The sequence below is a fragment of the Pan paniscus genome, chromosome 9 (assembly GCF_029289425.2).
Source record: "Pan paniscus chromosome 9, NHGRI_mPanPan1-v2.0_pri, whole genome shotgun sequence".
NCBI classification, from domain to species: domain Eukaryota; kingdom Metazoa; phylum Chordata; class Mammalia; order Primates; family Hominidae; genus Pan; species Pan paniscus.
In genome coordinates, this window is record NC_073258.2 from 74,538,558 (window position 1) to 74,555,071 (window position 16,514).

Here is a 16,514-nt window from a genome sequence, read left to right on the forward strand (position 1 = left end):
ACCATTCTAGCCTCTGCCTATCTTTCTAACAATAAAGGCAACAACTAATTTTTTTAATGTGTACTATAAAACATATTGTGTGAAATGCTTTCCATTGATTATCTTATTTAATCCTCAAAACAATCCTATGATGTTAATTCTATTATTCCCACTTTACAGATGAGCCCATTGTGCCCAACGTCACACAGCTAATAATAAGTGGTAGACAGACTTCAAAACCCACATTTAACCATAGCATTCATTTTGCCTCACTTTTCTCACCGTATTTGTCTATCTTTCCCATGACACTGAAAGCTCCTTGACAACTGCTTTCTGTTCATTTTTATTTCCCCTGGCACTTAGCAGACATTCATTAAATAAATAAATAGTGAACAGATATTTCATATATGTACAGTGTTTTCAGGACATGAACTGGTTTGTTCCCCTTGACAGCCTTGTGAAGTATGAAAGTTTGATTGTGTGACAGGGTCTCACTCTGTAACCCAGACTGCAGTGCAGGGAAGCACGATCATGGCTCACTGCAGCCTTGACCTCCCTGGCTCAAGCAATCCTCCCACCTCCCTCCTGAGTATCTGGGATTACAGGTATACGCTACCACACCCAGCAAATTTTTTTTTTTTTTTGTAGAGACGGGTCTCCCTATGTTGCCCTCACTGGTCTCGAACTCCTAGGCTCAAGCAATACTCCCAGCTCAGCCTCCCAAAGTCTGGGATTATGGGCGTGAGCCACTATGCCTGGCCAGTTTTTTTGGTTTTTGAGGTTTTTTTGTGTGTGTATTTTTACCTTTTTAACCAAAGTTAAGTGTACAATTCAGTGGTATTAACTACGTTCACAATGTTTTGCAGCCATTACCACTAAATATGAAAGGTTTTTTGTTTGTTTGTTTTGAGACAGAGTTTCGCTCTTGTTGCCTATGCTGGAGTGCAATGGCGCAATCGTGGCTCACTGCCCACCTCCCCAGTTCTAGCAATTCTCCTGCCTCAACCTCCCAAGTAGCTGGGATTACAGGCACGTGCTACCAGCTAATTTTTGTATTTGTAGTAGAGATGGGGTTTTGCCATGTTGGCCAGGCTGATCTCGAACTCCTGACCTCAAGTGATCCACCCACCTCGGCCTCCCAAAGTGCTGGGACTACTGGCGTGAGCCACCACGCCTGGCCATCTGAAAGGTTTTTAATGACTTGACTGAAATCACTCAGCTTTCAAGTAGTAGAACTGGGATTTGAATCTGGGACTCAACTCCTAAACTCATGGGCTATTCGTTCCACCAAGGCTTCTGTCTACCAATACCTCCATCTGCCCTCTTCTCACCAAGATATCGGGAGGATCAAATGAGGTAAAGATACAAAAACACATTACTACTACACAGGTAACCACGGCTGTGGAAAAAAAAAATCCACCAACACATTTCTCCCAGGCACTTTTCATTTTGGGCTTTCAAAAGCTAGGGCTTTAATATAAACATCCCACCTCTAGACCAAGCCTGCAGATCTGCAAAAACAACGTCTAGACCTCAGAGTAAAGTTATGAGAGAAATGCTCACATTAGATTACAGTCTCACTGAATTACAGGTAACTGCTCAAACCTGATCTTTATTATAATACAGAAAGCTTCCTCATTACAAAACACTTTCAATTCAAAGGATAAGTCCAACGTTCCATCATTCTGCCCATTTTGGAGCTAAAAAAAAAAAGATTCTAAATGGTATTTTTATATGCTCAATCGTGAAAGCCAAGGAAAATGGTTTGTTTGCGAGCTAAATTCTGAAGCTTGAACAAAAATAAAAAGAATTATTTCGATCCCAATGGTGCCAATTTTATCTTATTTACATCCCTCCTCATTTTTTTTCAGTCTGAGCTCTAATCAACAGCCACTTTATGTTTAACATATTATCACGGTTAATGCAATTAGGTCCATAGAACTGTTTCTCTAAAGATGTTCCCTCCATTTGCACTCCTGTGTACCTTCCATTATCATCGTTCTGCCCTAAGAATGAGCATATCGCTAACGTTTAAATCGAATTTCTGATGAATAGGTGGAGATACTGTTTCTGTAGTTAATACAATGCGACTACATCAACATCATTCCCCAAAAAATAAAATTAAAATGACTCAATATGCTTTATTTATTCACATCTGACAGAATTCTGATCACCTGAATTCCTTTGGAAGAAAATTCAATCTTTAGAAATACAGTCCAATTATTTTAAATCTTATCAATGTCAAAAGACAATCATATGAAAAACTCCATCAGTACCAAACCATCTCACCAATGAATATTTATGACATTTCCATATTTCCTGTCTTCTCTGTTTACATAAAGCGGTGGTGCCAAGACTCATCTCAGGATTATTAGCCTGCAATACAATGATGGGCCTAATTGCCTTGCAAACCAGGACACTAACAAACGGCGTCTTCAAGCAATCAATTTAAAGAGGGGGTAAAAAAGGCCCAAGCTCTTTTTGCCTATGTGCTTGTTACCTACCTACAAAATAAATTCAGTCTCATATTTTTCAGGCTCACTCATTAGTTCTCAAGCAAGGAATGCACCCTTAACAATCTCAAGCTCATCAAATCTATTTAAATTTCAAAATGCCTGGCTAGTTTTTAAATGCACCAGGAGGAGAGGGGAAAAGAAAAGGCAGAGACATCATATAGAAAGATATCCATTACATTCCAGTTTATCTTCTCCCACCTTTAGTTTGGAAGTATGCTTTTTTCCCCCAACTTACTTTTTATGATATACAAATAACAGAAGACACCCTCCCCTCCTTAATTCTACCTTAACTAAATCCCCTTTCAACTTTACCCTTTGGGCTGACTTGACTTCCAAATTTTACTAATATAAATAAAACAAACAAAAACATCACCCGAACAGATTAAAATGGCCCCTAAGAATGAGAAGGTCTCTTCCGTGTCCCCTGCAAAGTCCCTCTAACAGCCTTACTGCCTCTCACCCAACCACAGCCACCAAGGCTGTCCATTTAAGTATTCCAACTCTTAACCCTCATGTGTCTCCTGGAGGCCATCCCAATCCTTCACCACCAAAATAATCCAACCCAATTCCCCCCTGCTCTCCAGCACAGCTCACTGTCCCTCTCCATCCTCTCTGCCCCATCCATACCAACAGCTCCAGGTCTCCCATTCCTTAAATTTCCCCTGTGCCACCTCACCATCAGCAACCACCCCCCCAGGCCTACCAGCTCATCTCCGAAAGTCCTTCTCCAAAACTCCCTCTGCCACCTTGGCCAAGGGATATTTTCTTCAAGACACCATCCCCCAACTTTGCTCACCCCTGCCGCTATCCTTTCAATGAAAGCAGCCCAGTGATGTTTTATGTGCCCTCTGCCTTGACTCTGCAACCAAGGAGCCACCATGCCCTTTCCAGTGATTGTAAGATCGCCCTAAATCCAACCCACTGTGCCCCACACTCCATTTCCATCCCTGTCCTCCCATTTCGGGCCTGACTTCCAATGTGACCCCTTCCTGCCAGCTCACCATCACACTCCCCTCACTGAATGTCCCACCTCCACCAACTCCTATTCCAACCTCCATCAGCCCACCCCAGGAAACCCCCAAATTGCACTCTTCTGCTCTATCCTAACCCATGCTATTCCATAAGTCTCCACAAATTCCACCAGCCCCAGATGACAAACACCCACTTCAAGCTTGGGTCTCAACCCATGCCAAGCCCCTCACCCCCAACTCCTGCCACCTCCATCATCCTGCCCCAGGTCCACCCCAAATTCCGCCCTTCTGAATTAACACTACGCAGGGCCCTAACCAACCCTGTACATGCCACTCACTCTCCGTTGAAATCATTCCCCTACCCCTCACCCCAGCTCAGATCCCAAGCTGTCAACTGCTCCAGGCCAAACCCAAATCACCACCCTCATTCAGTCCCCTCCCCCATTAAAAGCCATCCCACCCTAGTCTCATCTTCCACCTCGCCCCAAGACCATCCCGAATTCCAACCCGACGCCCCCACCCCACTCTCCTGTCCCAGGTTGGGTTATTCTCCATCAAAAGTCCTCCTCCCTTGTCGCCCGCCCCCCAACCTGCTTGGGTCCCACCCTCACCCCACCCCCGGCCAGCGCCTGGACAAGTCTCCCCCGCCAGCCCGCCGTTCCATCGCGACCTCAACCCCCTCCCCCCAACCTGCACGGGGGCTCCGCAGCCTCCCCTCTCATTCTCGCCAGCGCCACCGGCCCAGACTCAGGACCAACGGACCCTGTGGCGGGGGGAGTCTCCTCACCGGTGAGCAGCTGCAGGCGAAAACGGCGGCGGCGGCGGCTGAGGCGGCGATGCCCTTGTCTTCTCCGGAGGCTACGGCGGCGACGCTCTCGCCCGTGTCCAGTAGGGTGGCGGATGGCGCGCGGGGACCGGAGCCTCCTCCTCAGCGACTCGGCTCTGAATCCTCTGCAGTAGCCGCCGAGGAGCCCGACGGGTGGGGGGAGGGGACGCTCGGCTGCGGGCGAGGGAGGAGGAGGCGGAGGGAGGAGGCGGGGGACCGCTCAGAAGGGCAGGGAAGGAGGAGCCGGCGCGGCGCCGCGACACGTCCCACAGCCTCAGAGCGCCGGGACCACAACTCCCGGCATGCCCTGCTTTAGCCCGCGCGCGGCCTGCGCCTCCCGCCGCGAGCCCGGTGCAAGGGGCCGCGCCCTCTCCGGTCACGGACAATGGAATAAAGCCAACCATCCGCTGGCCCAAGGCCGCATCCCCAAGGGGCCGTACTCGCAGCGTCTCCATCCTTTTTGCATAGACACCCCCTCCCCCCCGCCTCTCTCTCTCTCTCTCTCTCTCTCTCTCTCTCTCTCTCTCGACTACAACTCCCAGCATGCCCCTCAGCTTCCTATTCTCCTTTCGGACCCTTCTCAGACCCGGTACTACAGTTCCCAGGGAGTGTGGTCCCTGCGAAATGCTGGGAGATGGAGTTCTCGGTTCTTCCTCCATGTTAAGAAAAAGAAGTGAAAGAGACGAAAGGGAAGGAATACGCCAGCCCACCGAGGATGGGCCTTGATGGGCTAGATCACCTGTGATTCTGTTCGTCCCTCGCCATCTCCGTTTCAGCTGTCTCTCACCAGAACTAATGCCGGAGCTTCCTCGCTGGTCTCCCTGCAAATTTGAGGACGATTCGGCAACTTGAATCCAAACGACAAAGGGCATACTTCTTGACCCAGCTCCATTACTTTTAAGAATTTACCTTAAAAAGATGATCGAACAATTTCGAAAACATTAATGCACAAACTTGTTATATGACGTAGTTAATTATGAAGGGAGTAAATGTTCATCGATAGGGTGCTGCTTAAGTAAGACGTGACATATACATACAATGCAATACTAAGGAGCCATTTAAAATGATATAAATCTATTGACATGAAAAGCTATTCACAATTTATTCTTCGGGGAAAAAGTTGATTACAGAACAGCATGTGTACACGAGTGCATTTATGTGAGGTTTGACACAATATTCTACAAGCATGGAGAGATTTCAGGAAAGAGGTTCGCCAAAATATTAGCAATGATTATCTTGGGGGAAACGGTGTCAGATTGCACGTAGGTTTTTTTTGTTTTTTGAGACGGAGTCTGGATCTATAGCCAGGCTGGAGTAAAGTGGGGGCGATCGCGGGTCACTGCAACCTCTGCCTCCCGGGTTCAAGCGATTCTCCTGCCTCAGCCTCCTGAGTAGCTGGGACTACAGGCGCGCGCCACCACATCCAGCTAATTTTTGTATTTTTAGTAGAGATGGGGTTTCACTATATTGGCCAGGATGGTCTCGATTTCTTGACCTCCTGACCTGCCCGCCTCAGCCTCCCAAAGTGCTGGGATTACAGGCATGAGCCACCGTGCCCGGCTGTAATTTTTATTTTCATATTGTTTGAATTGTTTAAAAGGAGCACATAACGACTGTTTTTTGTTTTCTTTTGTTTTGTTTTTTGTTTTGTTTTAATTGTAAGAGACGTCGTCTCACTATATTGCCCAGGCTGGTTTCAAACTCCTGGCCTCAAGAGACCCTCCTGCCTCAGCTCTCAAAAGTTCTGGGATTACAGGTGTGAGCCACACTACACCTGGACAATTTTTTAAGCTGTGCTACTTCCAAAAAACATAATTTCCAAATCTAACAACCTTTCTTTGCTGCCTAGATGCTTTCCATGGCTTCCCATTGCCTCATTCATGCTTCAGCACTGTGCCTGCCTGGTTTTAATAGTTCCACTATTAAAACAAATAATAGTAGTCACTTCCAATTCATAAAGTTGGAAGGGAGAATTTTCTCAATTTTCAATGCGTCTTCTCAAAATTTTTCCGTTTCTGGTCTTTCCACACCCATTTTCTCCTTTTCTCTTACTCATTCTTCAAACTCAAGCCAAAGTCCTACCTTCCCTAGAACATATTTTAGACACACTGGTTTTCCTTATATCTGAATTCTTTTTTGTTTGTTTGTTTGTTTGTTTGAGACAGTCTTGCTCTGTCAGCCAGGCTGGAGTACAGTGGTGCAATTTCAGCTCACTGCAACCTCCGTCTCCCGGGCTCAAGCAATTCTCCTGCCTCATCCTTCCAAGTAGCTGGGATTACAGGCATGTGCCACCACGCCTGGCTAATTTTTTTTTGTATTTTTAGTAGAGATGGGGTTTCACCATGTTGGCCAGGCTGGTCTTGAACTCCTGACCTCAGGTAATCCGCCCGCCTCGGCCTCCCAAAGTGCTGGGATTACAGGTGTGAGCCACCGCTCCCGGCTTATCTGAATTCTTATAGCAGTGGTTTCTAATCTGTTGGCCAGAGATCACGGTGGGGAGAGGAAGTGAAGAGAGAGGTACAGAGTTATTGTAAAGGGCCTATGCAGCTCTGCCTACACAAAGCTATATGTCTTGCACTTTAAAAAAGTTTTTCTCTTCTTCTGACCCCTGTGTCCAGCTCTTCTAGAATACAGAACGTAGTATCAGATTATTTTTGATTTCACGATTTTTTTCATTTAAGCCCTGTTTGACTTGATATTTTCTTTTCTTTTTTCATTTTTTGAGACAGAGTCTCGCTCTGTCGCCCAGGCTGGAGTTCAGTGGCATGATCACAGCTCACTGCCGCAGCGACTCCCTGGGCTCATGTGATCCTCCCACCTCAGCCTCCCAAGTAGCGGGGACTACAGGCACCACTATGCCCGGCTAATTTTTCTTTTTTCTTTTTTTTCTTATAGAGACAGGTTTTCGCCATGTTGCCCAAGGTGGTCTCAAAGTCCTGGACTCAAGTGATCTGCCCACCTCGGCGTCCCAAAGTACTGAGATTACAGGCATGAGCCGCTGCGCGCAGCAGAATTTGATAGTTCCTTGGTGTTCTATAAGAACAACTAGGACACTTTAGCTCTGCTACAGGCCTACAGGAAAAAGCCCAGGTTGCTTAGCTCAGAGGATGACTTAGTCCCCATCCCGCTGCAGCGTCTCTAGCTTCACCCCACCTCACTCTAGTTAGACTCCTGTCCCTCAGGACTCACTTTCCCCAAATACATCAGGCACTCTCTTTTTCAAACTGCCCATCTCCCTTTACATCCTATTCTCCCAGCCTTAAAATCTCAGCCCCTCTTCTCCCTTTTCTGAGAATAATGAGAAAGATACCTATCATATGTTGGCTATGTGACAAACAAGTCTCTTCCTCTTAGTGTTACACTGACCTTGCCCTCTTCTAAACCCCATCTTCTCCTCTTCCGTTTCCCCACTTCTTTCTCCTAGTGGCACAAAGTAGGGGCTAGGCGGTCTACCTAGTAGGGGCTAGCTTGGTCTATCCAGCAAGTAAAGCATTGTCTGAGTTAGGAGAATAAATAGGTATGAGAAGCTTACTGGACTAGTAATCTGAGAATCAGATCCTAAATTAGAACTTGCCATAAACATGATGGGTGACATTTAGTAAGTCCCTTAACTTTTCGAAATCTCAGTTACTATAATACATCCGCAAAATGGAAGGAATGAGTCCCGCCTGCCCTGCCACCTCATAAGGTTATTAGGAGAATCCAATGAAAGAATGGGTGTGAAAGTGCTTTAAAGACTGTAAAATACCACTTACAGTCCAAACCCTTCATCTAACCATTTGAGAATTCTCTCTCTAAATCCCTGCAAAATCATGGTATGTAAACTTTCAACTCTGAATTATATCAACATTAATGAATTTATGAAAGTTTTAAAGAAATGAACTCTATTAAACCAATTTAATTCCTGGATAAGTTTTTGATATAGCACAGTTAAGTGATTTCGAACTTTTAAAAATATTTTTCTATACTGAATTTTTATCAAGAGAGATATATATATACTTTTTTTTTTTTTTTTTGAGACGGAGTCTCTCTCTGTCGCCCAGGCTGGAGTGCAGTGGCGCGATCTTGGCTCACTGCAAGCTCTGCCTCCTGGGTTCACGCCATTCTCCTGCCTCAGCCTCCTGAGTAGCTGGGACTACAAGCGCCCGCCACCACGCCCAGCTAATTTATTTGTATTTTTAGTAGAGACGGGGTTTCACCGTGTTAGCCAGGATGGTCTCGATCTCCTGACCTCGTGAACTGCCTGCCTCAGCCTCCCAAAGTGCTGGGATTACAGGCGTGAGCCACCATGCCCGGCCTCAAGATATATTATTTAGCAGCTCGGTGCTGTGGCTCATGCCTATAATCCCAGCACTTTGGGAGGCCAAGACAGAAGGATCCCTTGAGGCCAGGAGTTCAAGACCAGCCTGGGCAACACAGTGAGACCCCATCTCTTCAAAAAATAGAAAAATTGGGCTTAGCATCATGCCTCACGCCTGTAATTCTAGCACTTTCGCAGGCCGAGATGAGCGGATCGCTTGAGGTCAGAAGTTTGAAACCACCCTGGCCAACATGGTAAAACCCCGTGTCTACTAAAAATATAAAAAATTAGCCAGGTGTGGTGGTGCGCGCCTGTAGTCCCAGCTACTCAGGAGGCTGAGGCACAAGAATCACTTGAACCTGGGGGTCAGAGCCTGCAGTGAGCAGAAATCGTGCCACTGCACTCCAGCCTGGATGACAGAGTGAGACTTCATCTCAAAAACATAAATAAATAAAATAGAAAAACTGGCTGGGTGTGGTGGCACGCACCTGTAAGTTCTAGCTGATCAGGAGGCAGAGGCGAGAGGATCACTTGAGTCCAGGATTTTAAGGCTGCAGCGAGCCATGATCGCACCACAGCACTGAAGCCTGGGTGACAGAGCAAGACTCTATCTCTAAAAAATAAAAAAAAAGATATATTCTTTATGAATTTTACAACAAAAAAATTTGATTCACCCAACAGTTTTATTTTTATCAATTTTTACTGATTATTGATGGGTTATAATGAAATTTCTTTGTTAGTCATTATTTCTACCAAGTCCACCTTTTCCTGACAGTAATTTGAACCATTGTTGGATTTATCTTGTATTGATTATTTCTAAGTAGAATTTTCCCAGGGAACAACTTTGCAGATTGCAGTGTTACCAACAAAGATGGGATCATTCAGTTTGCTTTTTTATCCATAGTAAATTTCATCATGTGTAGATTTAGCCATTGTCAGTTTTATTTTGTGTTGATTATTTCTACCATAATTTTTTTCTGCAACCCCATCAAAACAAACTCGAAGTCAAAATGACAGTGTCAAAACGCTATCCTTTGCCTGTTACTATCTGATTAACTTGTACTTTGCAATGGTTTTCTCCCAGCTGTGTTAACATGCTTCTTTGCCACCTCTTTCTCAAAGCATCTCTTCAGGAGCTTTGGCACATATGCGTCAGCTTTACTTTAAGAATTGCTCTAGGCCAGGCGCGGTGGCTCATGCCTGTATTCCCAGCACTTTGGGAGGCTGAGGCGGGTGGATCACTTGAGGTCAGGAGTTCGAGATCAGCCTGGCCAACATGGCAAAACCCCGTCTCTACTACAAATACAAAAATTAGCTGGCAGCACATGCCTGTAATCCCAGCTACTTGGGAGGCTGAGGCAGGAGAATCGCTTGAACCGGGGAGGCGGAGGTTGCAGTGAGCCGAGATGGTGCCATTGCACTCCAGCCTGGGCAACAAGAGTGAAACTCCATCAAAAAAAAAAAAAAGAATTGCTCTAGAATCACAGGAAAATGGACATTAGAGTTCATGCTAGGAGAACTGATCTTGAATGAAGCAGGTATTATGCTGGTGTCTTAAGATCCATTATCTCATTAAATCTTTCAGCTTAAACATCCCTCACATGTCCATTTTATAGTAGAGGAAATTGAGACCGGGAGAGAGGAAGGGATTGGCCACACTAGGATTAGAACCAGGCCTTGGTTTAATCCTCAGTGCAATTGGAATGATTATAAATTCCAAAGTTATCTCATTTAATTTAAAAACTTTTGTAATGATCTTATTGGAAAATTAAATATAATTTTTCAGTTTAGCTAAGACTTAAGAGAAATCACATGAATATAAACAGAGCACTCTCAAAGAGCTTTTTGTCACAGCAAATGAGACAAGAGGTGTGAAAATGTTTTGTAAATGACCCAACACTGGGCAAATGGAAGTTATTGCCATTTATGCTGAAGACTATTATATAAACCTGCTATGCCTGCTTGCCAGAGTGTTAGAAAGCTAACAGCATACCATTAATATCGACAGATGAGTATCAAATGCCCATCCTAATATTTAATTATAATAACCAATATTAAAAGCAGAAAATTGCATCCTGCTTATCCTCAAGACCTAATTCAGACATCAAAAAGCCTCTGCTGACCTCTGGCTAGGTTAGAAGTCCACTCTGGGCTCCCACAGCTCTGCTCACATTCTGCGATCATTGTCTATATGCTGCCCCCAAGGACAAGGCTTAAGGTGGTCTGATCCACCTCTGTGGCCCAGAGCTCAGTCCAGCTCAGGGCTTCTCACAGGGTAAGGGTTCAATAAATGGTGGTTGAATTAATGAATCAATCAATTAACATGACAAGTATATAGACTATATAATCAATTAGAATGACAAGGGAAAATTACACATTAAATAAAGTTAAGGGCAAGAGTGAATCACAAATGAATCTGCATGAACTGATTACAGACACTGAAACTCTTGTACAGCAGCAACTATACAAGGAAGGAGACTTGATGTTCTAGGTTCAATTCCTGCCTCAGCCACTTCCTAGCTGGGTGTCCTCTGTCAATTCACTGCCCCGGATGTGCCTGTTTCCACATCTGTAAAATGGTCAACCTGGCCCAGTGCAGTGGCTCACACCTGTAATCCCAGCACTTTGGGAGGCTGAGGCAGGCAGATTGCATGAGCCCAGGAGTTTGAGACCAACCTGGGCAACACAGTGAGACTCCATGTCTACAAAAAATACAAAAATTAGCTGGGTGTGCTGGTGTACATCTGTAGTCTCAGCTACTCAGGAGGCTGAACGGGAAGGATTGCTTGAGCCTGAAAGATTGAGGCTGCAGTGAGCCAAGATCATACCACTGCACTCCAGTCTGGGCGACAGAGCAAGACCATATCTCAAACAAACAAACAATCAAAAGCCAACCTTGGAGACCTCCTAGGGCAGATAAAATTGTTAACTAAGGTAATAGATGCTTTGCATGTCATGAAGAGCTGATAGAGTGAGAATTGTTACTGACAAAGACCAGAAGATAATCTGGAGGGAAATGGTTGGAGTTTAAGTCTAGCAGGATCCTTTACATAAAATCCCTCAAGTTCATAAAGTTGGGGAAAAAAAGTATACCAATTGTAGCAGGTTGAATTGTGTCTCCCCAGAAGATATTGACCAAGTCTCAACCCCCATATTTGTGAATGTGACCTCATTTGAAAGTAGGGCCCACGGTGGTCCGATGCATCTCTGTGGCCCAGAGTTGGTCTAGGTAGATATAATTAAGAAAGGATCTTGGGATGAGATCCTCCTGGATTTAGGTGGTCCCTAAATCCAATGACCGATGTCTTCATAAGAGAAAGCTCTGTGCCTGAGACATAGAGCAGAAGGCTATGTGAGAATGGAAGCAAAGATCAGAGTCAGGAAGCCCCAAGCCAAGGAATGCCAAGAATACTGGCAGCCACCAGAAGCTGAGAGGCATGGAACCGATTCTTCCTCAGCACCTCCAGAAGGAACTAATCCTGCAAACACCTCGGTTTCAGACTTCTGATCTCCACAGCTGTGAGAGAATACACATCTGTTGTTTTAAGCCACCCAGTTTATGGTAATTTGTTAAGGCAACTTTAGGAAACAAATACACCAATTAAGTTGGGTTAGGAAACTAATACACCAATTAAGTTGGAAACCCATGAAATCAAATAATTAGCAAGTATTTTAAGCCCCAGATTCAGAGGAGCCTGTTTTGGTAAATGTTCATCAGTTCTGGGCCGGGCGCGGTGGCTCACACCTGTAATCCCAGCACTTTGGGAGGCCAAGGTGGTCAGATCACCTGAGGTCAAGAGTTCAAGACCAGTCTGACCAACATGGTGAAACCCAGTCTCTACTAAAAATACAAAAAAAATTAGCCAGGTGTGGTGGCTGGCACCTGCAATCCCAGCTACTCAGGAGACTGAGGCAGGAGAATCTCTTGAACCCAGGAGGCAGAGGTTGCAGTAAGCCGAGACTGCGCCAGAGCACTCCAGCCTGGGCGCCACAGAGTGAGACTCCGTCTCAAAAAACAAAAACGAACAAAAAAAATGTTCATCAGTTCCATTTAATTTGTCATCCCTAACAGCAGCTATGGAAAACTGATGTTAACATTCGTTGTCTTTGAATCTGTGCCTTTTCTCTTTTTAACTCCTATTGTACTCTTAGTTCTTGCCTTGTCTCCTGGGATAGCCAATATTTCTAATTAATGTGTGAAAAACTCTGACGTCATACAAAGTGCACAGAGACAGGGAGGCCAGACCTGGATTCATACCCCACCTGAGTAACTTACAGGCTGTGACACTGGAAAAATATCTTCTCCTTACTGGACCTCTATGTCCTAAATTGTAAGATGTGATTATCGTTATCTCCTTCACAGGATGAAATGAGTTAATTCATGGAAAACCCAGTGCCTAATCCAAGACTTTCATAACTTTGCCTTGTACAGAGAGCAAGAGAGATCTGGGGGCAGGGGACAGGAGGAGGTGGTATTTGCTTGTTTGTTTCTGGAGTTATGGATGTTTGAATGATGGGAGATAGGGAACAAGGGAGCCACCAATTTTCATTTTAGCTAGAAGGTGGGAAGTCTCTCCCGAAAAAGGGTCAGAACTGAAGGGCTTTTATTCCCAGAAGAGCTGAGTTTCCTCCAGCTGGAAAGTGATGAACGACATTGAATATTTATTCATTTTTCACTCAGCTTAAAGTACGAACCAGGTCTTTTGCTGGTGCCAGGGGCCCGATGCAGACTCAAGCGTGGCTTTGTCTCCAAGGAACTCACACTCTAAGGAATACACTGACACAATTACATCCCAGCGTAATCAATGCCATGGCAGAAGAGAGCGAGGGGCTGCAGGAACCCGGAAGAAACACCAGGCCAAGCACAGTGTTACCACCTGCACATTCTCCTCCAGCTGCTGTAAACTCCACAATGGCAGTGGCTCACACCTGTAGTTCCAGCACTTTGCGAGGCCAAGGTGCAAGGATCACTTGAGTTTAGGAGTTGGAGACCAGCCTGGGCAACATGGCAAAACACTGTCTCTACAAAAAATAAAAATACAAAAATTAGCCAGGTGTGGTGGGGCACACCTGTGGTCCCAGCTACCCAGAAGGGAGGATCACTTGAGCCTGAGAGGTCAAGGCTACAATAAGCTATGATCACACCACTGTACTCCAGCCTTGAAAACAGAGTGAGACCCTGTCTCAAAAAAACAAATAAATAACAAGATTTCACTGCCAATTTAAGTTTGACTGCCAAAAGTTTACTGTAATGATGAACACAAATAATATTTTGAGATATCTGCAACAATTGTAATGTGATATGAAAACACCTGTGATTTCTGTTAGTGACAAAGTCACAAGTACTGTGGCACTGCAGTTTGACTGTAGTTTGTTATGTATATTCAGAATTGGAGGAAATACTAAATTTCTGTAAATATAAATGAATGTAAAAATGTAACTTTCCCATCCAAGATTGTGGAGCCCCTGAGTTCTCTCTGTGGACTCTCAGATAGGTTCCAGGTAAAGAATCTCTCTCACAATTAGTTGGACAAGAGCAGGGTATCTGGGGAGGAATGACAAAGATTGAGGGTTTGTGCGTGTGACAGTGATTTTTAATCAGGTGTTACGTTGAAGAGGTAGTGGGATAGAGTTGGCAGAGACTAAAGAGCCAGACAGAATTGAATTCCAGTCCTCCTCCCAGTCTGTCCTTGCACCAAACCAAGCTATGTGATCTTGGGTATAAGTCATTTCACCTTTCTGAAAAATGCAGAGACTGACATATAACCTCATTTATGAGAGTCCAGTGTAAATTTCTCATCAACTCTAAAGCTCTGCACAGAGACAAACAAGACACAAATATTTTGTGTTTTGTTTTATTTTGTTTACATTTGTATTGTTTTGGTTTTTATTAAGGAAGTAAGCTCTAGAAATGTTGGCAGGAGGCACTTAAGGATGTCAGGGTGGAGTAGAGCAGAGTGGACAAGATCAGGAGAAGTTGTCTCAGGATGGAACAACCTAGCACTTCTCAGAGAATATACTCTAAGTAAGCAAAACAGTACAGAGAGCGGGGCTGAGGCAGGAAAGCCTCCCAGAGGGAAAAGCTGGGAAGCTGGAGCCCCCACAAAGGCCAAGGCTGTGTCCAAATACCTGTGTTGTTTTATGTTCTTGTTCATAAAATCCAATAGATAGGCCAGGCACAGTGGCTCACGCGTGTAATCCCAGCACTTTGGGAGGCTGAGGCAGGCAGATCACTTGAGGCCAGGAGTTCGAGACCAACCTGACTAACATGGTAAAACCCCATCTCTACTAAAAAATACAAAACTTATCCGGGCGTGATGGTGCGCACCTGTAGTCTCAGCTACTCGGGAGGATGAGGCACAAGAATCCCTTGAACCTGGGAGGCAGAGGTTGCAGTGAGCCGAGATTGCGCCACTGCACTCCAGCCTGGGCAACAGAATAAGACTCCGTCTCAAAAAAAAACCAAAAACCAAAAAATAAATAAAATAAAATCCAATAGATAGAAAAGTTCTATTAATTCCTAATGTTTTGCAAGAGTACTTCATTAAAAAAATATAAAACATTGCAGAGTGTTGAAAATCTCTGTTCCTCTGTATCCTGTATTAGCTGTAAATTGATAATTAGTTCAAGAGACTTGATTAAGGCCGGGCGCGGTGGCTCACACCTGTAATCGCGGTGGCTCACGCCTGTAATCCCAGCACTTTGGGAGGCAGAGGCGGGCGGATCACGAGGTCAGGAGATCGAGACCACGGTGAAACCCTGTCTCTACTAAAAATACAAAAAATTAGCCAGGCGCAGTGGCGGGCACCTGTAGTCCCAGCTACTCAGGAGGCTGAGGCAGGAGAATGGCGTGAACCTGGAAGGCGGAGCTTGCAGTGAGCCGAGATCCCGCCACTACACTCCAGCCTGGGCGACGGAGCGAGACTCCGTCTCAAAAAAAAAAAAAAGAGACTTGATTATACTCAAGTATAATATGGGGAAAAGATACCCCATATGGTGTAGTATACTTTCATCAGAGGCAAATAATGTGAAATTGTTTCTCTTTTGAGGATGTTATCGTTCACTGATGATGATTCCTAGATCCAGTAATCTATTAAATGTTTCAAAATGGTGACATTATAATTCTATCATTTCCTCTTCCTTTACTAGCTGGAATTTTTCTTCTCTTCATCAACTATTTAATTACCCTGAAGTATGTAATTCATTCAGAAAAGACTACAATAAATGCTTGATACTTTCCTTTATTTGCCGATTTTCTGAACAATTAGTTCATAGCATTCTCTAAAGGTGACCAATGAGTTTTTGTTTTTGTAGTATCATTACGAATTCCTGGATTTAAATATGTGTAATGTATTTTCATCCACTGCAGTTACTATTCTTGGCTCCAGCTAAGCTTAGCGGGAGCTTCTTCAATGTGGCTCCTGACACAAACCCCAATGGCCTTTGACAGATTCCTTGATTCCTGGTTCAGCAAGACCTTCCAAGCTCACTTTGCATTTCCTTCCCTGAATGTAGAATCTAAGTAAGCAAAACGGTAGAGAGAGCGGGGCTGAGGCAGGAAAGCCTCTCAGAGATAAACCAAGAAGCCCTGGTTTATTTAATGGCACTTACAGTCTAGGTCTAAGTGCTTATTGTTATTGGTTAGTCATTGTTTCTGGGCTTTTCTTTTTAGTGGATGAAGTTGGGAAATAACTTGTTTTTTCGGCCGGACGCGGTGGCTCACGCCTGTAATCCCAGCACTTTGGGAGGCCAAAGTGGGCGGATCACGAGGTCAGGAGATGGAGACCATCCTGGCTAACACGGTGAAACCCCGTCTCTACTAAAAATACAAAAAATTAGCTGGGCATGGTGGCGGGCGCCTGTAGTCCCAGCTACTCGGGAGGCTGAGGCAAGAGAATGGCGTGAACCCGGGAGGCGGAGCT

The 16,514-nt window shown here is 44.9% G+C and overlaps 1 protein-coding gene across 5 annotated transcripts in view; it reads right to left on the reverse strand.

Annotated features, from left to right (window-relative positions):
* The window catches only part of FAM168A (family with sequence similarity 168 member A), a 197,004-nt gene extending 192,398 nt beyond the window's left edge, over nt 1-4,606 (reverse strand). Inside the window, exon 1 of one of the 5 annotated variants that reach the window (XM_008968606.4) lies at nt 4,254-4,606. The gene's annotated coding sequence lies outside the window, so the exon portion shown is untranslated. Of the gene's footprint in view, nt 1-4,156; nt 4,180-4,228 lie in introns of those variants that run through there. The other 4 variants (XM_055093766.2, XM_055093764.2, XM_034933345.3 and 1 more) reach the window with 4 other exon arrangements.
* Nucleotides 4,607-16,514: the final 11,908 nt, after the last annotated feature.